Consider the following 9,285-nt stretch of genomic DNA (forward strand, 5'->3'; position numbering starts at 1 on the left):
GTATCTGTTAGACAATTTGCCTCTGGACAGTCGACCGGTATACTGATAGGTCGACTGACAGTGTTGTTTTGCTTTTCCTACAGTTGGCCTCTAGTCATTCGGCCGATATGCAGATCAGTCCACCGGGCAGGTTCTTGTTTTTCCCACAAATGGTCTCTGGACAGTCGATTAATATACTGATCGGTCAACTGGCTATGTTCTGTTTTTTATTTAATGTCGTCTGGTCGGTCAACTAGTTCGTTGATCAGTCGACCGGTTGTGATTTTTCCCGATAACGGCTAGTTTGATCTGAATCTGGTTTTTAGGGGATTTGATTTGATTTTAGGATTTTCTACAAAACGATTTTGAGCAGACTTGAACTGATTTGAAGCCCATATGATCTGATTTGGTTGAGAGGCTATAAATAGTCCTAAAAGACCCATTTGATTTTAAGAAAGCAACTTGAGATTTAAATTTTTAGATTTCTAAGCTTAATTTCTCTACTCATTCTCAAACTTTTTTCTCTTCTCAATTTTTCACTTTCAAATCCTCACAATCCCAGTGCTTCAATAGTCTATCTCCTTATCCTTGTCATAGGATTCTTGTGAGAGAGGTCATTATCTTCATCTTGTATTGAGAGTCATTATAAGGAGATCATTGTGTAAGAATTCCGGCTTCCAAACTGGATTGTGGAGTGGATTACCATCGAGAGAGGTGGTCGAGGATGTAAGTCGAGAGTGGCTGAACCTCGTGAACATATTGTTGTCTTTAACTGGCTAACTATCTTTCACCCTCTTCTTTATATTTAGCTTATTGTTATATGTTGTGTGTTTGACCGTATTGTTTTTTTATTAGTTGTACATTTTGTTTGATTACCCCATTCACCCCTCTGCCCCGCTCTAGGGTACTTTCATAAATATCCTCTTCTTTTTCCTCCTTCTTTCTATATCTCTCATTGACCGTGACTGCTCTGTCAATGGCTTCTCCTCCGATCACAACAAGCATGATGCTCTCGTCCTCAAGATCATCGCAATCCTCTCCATCCTCGTCGGCAGCTTCGTTGGAGTCTTCATCCGCAATCCTTTTTCAATAGTGTTAATTATATTTGATGGTTTTAGATTATTTTATCTAAACAAAAACTTGAAATCTTGAAATCCTTCACTTTTGCATCATATTTACTCATTTGCTAGTAAGAGAAAAATATAGGAGGAAAGTTTTAATTGCATATATATGCTATTGTATGAATTAATTAAGTATTTGCACATGTTAGAACAAGTGCACAATAAAGCAAAAATAATTATGAAGAAAAAGCATGAGAATAAAATGACAAGCAGTCATAAACATAGAGATTTACATGATTCACTCAATTTGGGCTACATCCATGGCAGATGCGTCAGATAAATTTTACTAACAAAGGAGAAAAGAATACAAAAATAAGGCAAAAGCCTAAATCCCCAATCTCTCCTTTTCAATTCTCACACAAAATCCTTAATTTTAAATTCTCTCTATTTTTATATATAGTAGACAACGATAGATTAGGAGAGATGTATCCAAAACTTGGTAGGAGTTGGAGATCAAAAGAAACACAAACGACTGAGATTAAATCTGAAAATCTATCAAACCAGGTCTAAACCATCGATGGTAAAACCGATCATCGATGGTTGATGTAGATTATTGATGGTTCCCTATAGTCTATCGATTATCCAAATACTAGTTTTTATTTTCTTCGACTGTTCACTATAACCCATCAATGATCAAAGTGATCATCAATGGTCTTTACTTTGATCATCGGTGATCCATTGGTTGAATTGCATTATTAGAGGGTTTTGAGGTATAAATTCAACAAATCTCCACCTTGATTCAATAGCTCGAATGAGTTCTCAACTTTCTCAATATTGTACTACCAATGCCTCTGCAAATACGCCCTATGGTGTCTCAACGTTCTTTGATATGAAGCAAATCCAAGCAAAGCTTGAACTCGGCTACTAGTAGTGGCTTCATGACGTATATATCCCTTCAATTACTAACAATGCATATGCAATGTCTGAATCTACATATCTCTGAGGTGGCTTTGCCTATCTTTTTCTCTTACTTTTTGCAATACAATAATATCATCTTCTACTGTAATTTCTATTTCCTTATTATTTTCTAGCAAACAAACAATTGGTTATTGAATGAAATTTTGAGAATCTATCCCCAACTCCATCTGTTCTCTAGTACTCTTATATGTAATATCTGTACTAGAAGGAACAACAACAATATCTTCTTTTAAAAGGAACATAGCAGATTCATAGAATATTATATTTTTTCAATCATAAATCTAGGTGATTTAGAATCAGGGTACCACAACCTATATCCTTTCACCCCCGAGACATAACAAATAAAAATATATTTTTTAGATCTAGGTTCTAATTTGCCCTGATCTACATATGCATATATAGGATAGTCAAATACTCTCAAATTAAAATAATCAGTAGAATGGCTAGACTAAATCTCTTCTAATGTCTTGCAATTAATGGATATGGATGGAGAGAGAATCACCAAATAACACACTGTAGACACTGCTTCAACCCAAAAATCTTTTGACAAACCGCATGCAATAACATGCAATGAGATCTCTCAAGAAGAGTCATATTCATCTGTTGTGCAGCGCCTTTTGTTATGGCGTGTGTCGCACAATCTAATGTCTAATTATGCCCTCATCCTTGTAGAATTCATCAAACTCTATAGAGCAAAATTCTAATCCACTATTAAATCTAAGCCTTTTAATTTTTCTATCAGTCTGCTTCTCACTCAATGTCTTTCATTGCTTAAAATGCTTAAACGCTTTATCCTTATGTTTTAGCATGTAAACCCAAACTTTTCTTGAGTAGTCATCGATGAATGTCAATATGTACCTTGCACTGCCTTTCGAAGGAACATGTGAGGGACCTTACAAATTAGAATGTATGTCATCCAAAGTGCTTTTGGTTCTACACACAGTAGTACTGAAATTGACATATTTTTCCTTGTCAAGAACGCAATGCTCATAAAAATCTATCTTTCCTTTACTCTGACCATAAATAAGTCCCCTCTTGGTATAGTCATGCCCCTCTTGCTCGTATGACCCAATCTCATATGTCACAACTTGGTGGCGTCGGTCTCTGACAAAGATGATGTAGTAAGTGCAGCAGTACTTGTAATTATCTTTCCTTTCAAGATGTAGAGATTTTTGACCATTTTACTTTCATGATATCTAGAGCATCTCTAAAAACTGTCAAAACTCTACCTTCAGTTGAATACTTACACTCGTTGGTTTCAAGGGAGTCAAGAGAGATGAGATTCTTCATCAAATTAGAACATGACGAACATCTAACAATATCTTCATAATACTATCATGCATTCTATCTTTAATTGTACTAATGTCAATCACATTAAAATGAGAATCATTTTCCATAAGGATAACTCCACTTTCAATTGATTTATAGGTAGAAACACAATTTCTATTGGAGCACATGTGATAGGTACAACTAGAGTCTAAGATCCAATCATACTTAAATCTACTTGAATTTGTAGCCAAGAGAATCAAAACTATCAGAATAAACCTCAATAACACTAGCCTCCGCGGAGTCTTCTTTGACCTGATTTTTCTTTTTTTCTTTATTCTGAAGCTTCCAACACTTGTTCACATGACTTTTCTTCTTGCAATAGTTACAGAACATTCTTTTAGTCTTCGACTTCGATCTTGACTTGTTTTTATTGTTAGATCCATGCTCCATGTTTCTACCTCGAACATGTAGGGCTTCGACTCTACAATTACTGGATCCGGTCAATTTGTTATTCATCAACTCTTTCGACAATAAAGATGATTTCACATCTTCCATGAAGATAGATTTTCTGCTATATATCATAGTTTCCCTAAATTGCTTGTAAAGGGGCGGTAGTAATTATAACAATAACGAAGCCTGATTTTTATCATCTGCCTTTACATCTATATTCTCCAAATCCATGATAATAGAATGAATTCATCAATATGTGATTTAATAGATGTTTCTTCTGTCATGTAAAACATAAACAATCTTTGTTTCAAATGCAGTTGGTTGCTAGGGTTCTTGTCATGTAAAGAGATTCCAAATTTGAGTCATAGGCTTGCTTGTTGCGGTCTTCTCATGCACAACTTCCTAAGGAACCTTGTTATATAGGTATAATTAGATTGAAGTTAACACCTTTTCATCTATCTCGAACTTTTCATCATCTGTCATCGATGCTGGTATCTTATCTTTTTCTAACAAGGCCTTTTGTAATCCTTGTTGAATAAGAATAGCCTGCATCTTTACTTATCAAAGATCAAAATTGACATCACAGTCGAGCTTCTCAATCTTGTATTTCACAGATATCTTCTTTGTGCACTAAACAAATCACGACTGAAGCTCTAATACCGGTTTGTTAGAACCTATGTTACTCGGGTACCTCTATAATAGAGTCGTACCCGTACTGGACACGTACCTGATATTTTCCCATACCCAAACTTCATGGACACTTCTTGAATACATGTATGCATTTATTACAACATGTACTCAATTATATAGTATATGTGTTAATTTAAAATACTTGTCAAAGACTTCTTGGACGTGTAGCTTACACTTCACATCTGCTTCTTGAAACTAGTTAGATATGAGTCAGGTTCGTTTCAATCCATACCCGAGTTTAAAACTATATAGTTAATTGGTTGTTTAGATGTTTAGTAAAAAAAAGACTAGTTTCCAATTTATAATAATCAATATGATAAAAGAAACTTAAAATATTATCAAAATTTTAATTGCTAATAACACAATGAAGTGAAAAAAAATTATCCAGCATGTAACATTATTAATTCTATATATATATATATATATATATAATAAATATATATATATATATATATATATATTAATATATATATATATAATATATAGAGAGCAGAGAGAGAAGAGAGAGATTAAATGTGATCATTATGTCATATGAGTGCGATTCCGCTCATATACAATGATGTGGCACAAATCTCACCAAGTGAATAGAGAGGAGAGAAAATACCTCATAACTACACTTTTGCTGGGAGATTTGTGCCCTACATAATTGGAATAGAAAATACCTCAGCGGCGCCCTGAAAATAGGCGAGCAGATAGGCAGGGACCATGTGAGTGCCTCCCCACTTAATCGGCGTAATGAGCTGGCTCGGTGTCCGCTGTAGAAGCACCTATGTATATGAGAGAAATCCCCTCATATGACATAATGATAGCCCATTAATATCAATATATATTATATATATATATATATACTATATATGATATATATATATATTATATATATATATATATATATATATATATATATATATATATATATATAGTCATGTCCTCGTACCCTACATTTTATATTTATGTAGTGTCACATACCCGTACCTGCACCCGTACCCGTTTTTATGCAACTTAGGTTAGAACAAGTGCACAATAAAGAGGAAATAATCACGAAGGACAAGCATGAGAGTAAACAATAAGTAAATACAAACATAGAGATTTACATGGTTCACCCAATTTGGGCTGCATTCCTGGTAGAGACGTTGGATAAATTCTACTATCAAAAAAAGAAAAGAGTGCAAAAACAAGGCAAAAGCCTAAACCCTCAATCTCTCCTTTTCAATCCTCATAAAATACTCTTCAATCTAAATTCACTCTATTTTAATATATAGGAGATAATAATAGATCATGAAAGATGTATCCAAAACATGGTAGGAGTTGAATATCAAAAGAAACACGAACGGCTGAGATTAAATCTGGAAATCTGCCAAAACACGTTTAAACCATTGGTGGTTAAAAGTGATCATCGATGGTTAATGTAGATCATCGATGGTTCCATATAGTCCATCGATTATCTAAATTCTAGTTTCTGCTTCTCTCTGATTGTTCATTGTACCCCATCGAAGTGATCATCGATGATCTCACTTTGATCATCAATGATCCATTGGTTGAATTGCACGGTTAGAGCGTTTTGAGGCATAAATTCAATAGCACATAATGGAGACACACTGCAAGCAAGTCAAATAGATGCAATATAGTATTCATAAGTCAACTTTAAAGTTTGAACTTACCAACTTTAGCTGTTTCTTTTTGTTTTTCAAGTAAAATGTATAGGATAATTAAAGAAGTGGCGAGAGAAGCAGTAGGAAGTTTAGGAGAATCGGCCAGGAAGACTGGCGATCAACCGCGAGTTAGCGGCGATCGACTGTGAATATGCACAGAAGGGCAATAGGATTCGGAGCTGAAGGCGGTCGACCGTGGCGGTCGACCGCGCGTATCCTATAGGTGATTTTTGGTCTCGGGATGAGATTCGGTCGACCGTCGCGGTCGACCGTGATACCTGCGCGGTCGCACGGTCGACCGCAGACTGTTTTTGGGCTGGGCTTTGATTTTTGACCCGGTTCGTTTCTGAGTTGATATATAACTCTAATTATAATTAGTTAGAGAAAAACAAGGACGATTTTGAGCAGTCTTTTGGAGAGGATTGTTGTATCCAATTGGGGGAGATTTGTGAGAGATCTAGAGCTTTGTTTTAGGGTTTGATCTGTGAGATTTATAGCTCTATTTGTATTCTCTTGATTTCTAATAGTGAGAAACCCCCCCTCCTTGCCCCGTGGACGTAGGCAACTTGTCGAACCACGTTAAACTCATTGTTCTTGTTGTGATTGTGATTTGTTTATTGGTTGTGATTTATCTCGAGTTATTGTTCGTGTCGCCTTGAAGCTTTCGTCGCGCACAACAATTGATATCAGAGCTCCGGGTTGGACTTGGGAGATTGTTCGAAGGATTCGCTGTTGGATTCTTATTTGAAGAGTTAGATAGACAACATAGGAGAATCAAGCACATCAGGTTCGTCTCTTACGAAGACGATACATAGTTTGAGCATCAATAACATGAAGATTGATGTTCCAAAGTTTGACGACAAGATCAATTTCGGTTTGTGGAGGTGCCAGGTGATGGATGCGTTGGACGCTCAAAATTTGGAAGAGACTCTTGAGTTGCAAGAGAAACCTGTTGATATGGAAGAAAATGTTTGGAAGAAGATGAATAGTAGGGCGTGTGGAGTTATTCGGTCATGCTTGACGTCAGATCTTATTTATGATATGATGAACGAGACGTCAATGAAGAATATGTGGGAAACACTCAATGAAAAGTATTTTACTAAGAGCATTAAGAATCAGCTTTACTTGAAGAAGAGGTTTTACTAGTTCAAGATGAAGAGGAGAGTTTCCATCAGGGAGCATGTTAATAACTTCACGAAGCTACTTTCAGACATGGTCAATGTGGATATCATGGTTGAGGATAAAGACAAGGCGATGCTACTTTTGTGTTCGTTGCCCGAGAATGATTATGGTACTTTTGTCCTAACTATGATTAATGAAAAAACTACTATTAGTTACAAGGAGGTGACCTCAGCGTTGGTGAATTATGAGTTGAGGTAGAGTGTCGATGAACCCTCCGAGAAGGCATCGGGAGATGCATTAGTAGTTCATGGCCGTGGTTCAAACCGAAGCAGGAGATCGCAGTCTAGAGGTGCACATCGTGGGATTCGTAGGAATCAGTGTGTTTTTTGTAAAGATGATGGACATTGGAAAGTTGAATGCCTAAAGTTAGATCGAGCCAAGAAGAATAAGGAGAAAGCTATACAAACTTCAGAAGTGAATGTTATCAAGACTAGTGGCAACAATTCGGATTCGGATTCTTCAGACTATTCGTTGTCTGCACTACTGTCAGTTTGTGTTGCTAACTCTACAGAGTGGATGTTGGATTCGGTTGCTTCTTACCATGTTTGCCCTAGGAGGGATTTGTTCTCCAGCTTTCAGAAGTTGAAAAGAGAGGATGTTGTGCTCATGGGTAATGGATATGCATGCTTTATTAGTGGTATTGGTACCGTTCGGATTAAGATGAGTGACGGGGTGACTTGGAAGTTGGATGATGTGAGGTTCGTTCTACAATTAAAGATGAACATCATTTCACTTGGAGCTTTAGAGGCAGCAGGCTATAGGATGATCTCAGTGGATGCACGTTTGAATGTCACATTTGGGTCTATGATTATGATGAAGGGCGTCAGAAAGAGCAATTTGTATTATTTGCTCGAAAGCACGACAATTGATAGAGAGATGACGACTTCATCAGATTCGGCTAGACTGTGGCATTGTTTGATGCTGTGTTATTTGATTGATAATACCGTGCATAGGTTATTAAGGAGTGTTTTAACCTGCAGTTTGAAGTCCTGTAAACCCAATGGTATGAGTAAGAAGATTGAGGTGGAGTTTGGCACTTCTATCCATCATTCGAGGGGTCTTCTGAAGGGTGTTCATTCAGGCATTCAGAGGTCTTCTAAGGAGGCATCATTGGGAGGTAATTGGTATTTGGTTTCCATAGTTAGGGATTATTCTAGGCATTGGTAGGTTACAACCAAGTCCAGTTGGTGTGAAGTCCTAGAAGCCCGCAACAGATGGAGGAAGTGTGTTGGTAGAAAGATAACCCGACGTTCTGATTATGGTAGGGGTTCTTTCTTGTATTTGTGCCGAGCTCACGGAAATAAGAGACACTTCATTGGTGTGAAAACATTGAGACGACGAGGCGAGATGGCAGATTTGGGGAGTTGTTCCTTGCTGGAGGAGGATCGGCGTTTGATGTCGAGCATTGGCTTTGATGTGCGAGCTACGACATGTTTGGGTCATCTTATGCATAGGTTGCCGACTGCTGCATGTAGAGATTTTGGATCTGGTGGAGCTGCTTCAGATTTTGGGTTACGTCGGATGTTTGGTTACCCAGCACTTGGTCACATCGTGGATACGTGATTTGATCTGATAGCATATTTGGGAGTCAAATGCGTGTTTGATTATCAATTATTATCTTCTGACATTATTCTGAGCAGGTATGTCACATTTGACTCTCGGCAGGTAGAGAGTGGTGATCAAATATTTAGGACATCGCAGCGGGTGGAGAGTGATGCTACTCCACGTTGGGTGGAGACTCCAGATCATACTGTATCATTTGGGATTCCAGCTGATGTGACACAGATTGATAATCATGTTGTTTCGGATATAGATGATAGGTTGATCGATTCGAGTGTAGCTGATAGATGGAGTCTGGATATGGCCATTGGTTCATCTCAGGTGGAGATGTTTGGATTGTTTCAGTTTGAGGCCATTGGAGGTGCTATCAGCCGTAGACTTGATCGTGATGTTGGAGAAGGGTTGCGAACTCTTCTAGTGGATTGAGGTCTTTGGAGGCCATTTGGGTGAACTACGTTTGGCTTGAT

Source organism: Asparagus officinalis, chromosome 2 (assembly GCF_001876935.1).
Source record: "Asparagus officinalis chromosome 2, Aspof.V1, whole genome shotgun sequence".
Classification (NCBI taxonomy): Eukaryota; Viridiplantae; Streptophyta; class Magnoliopsida; order Asparagales; family Asparagaceae; genus Asparagus; species Asparagus officinalis.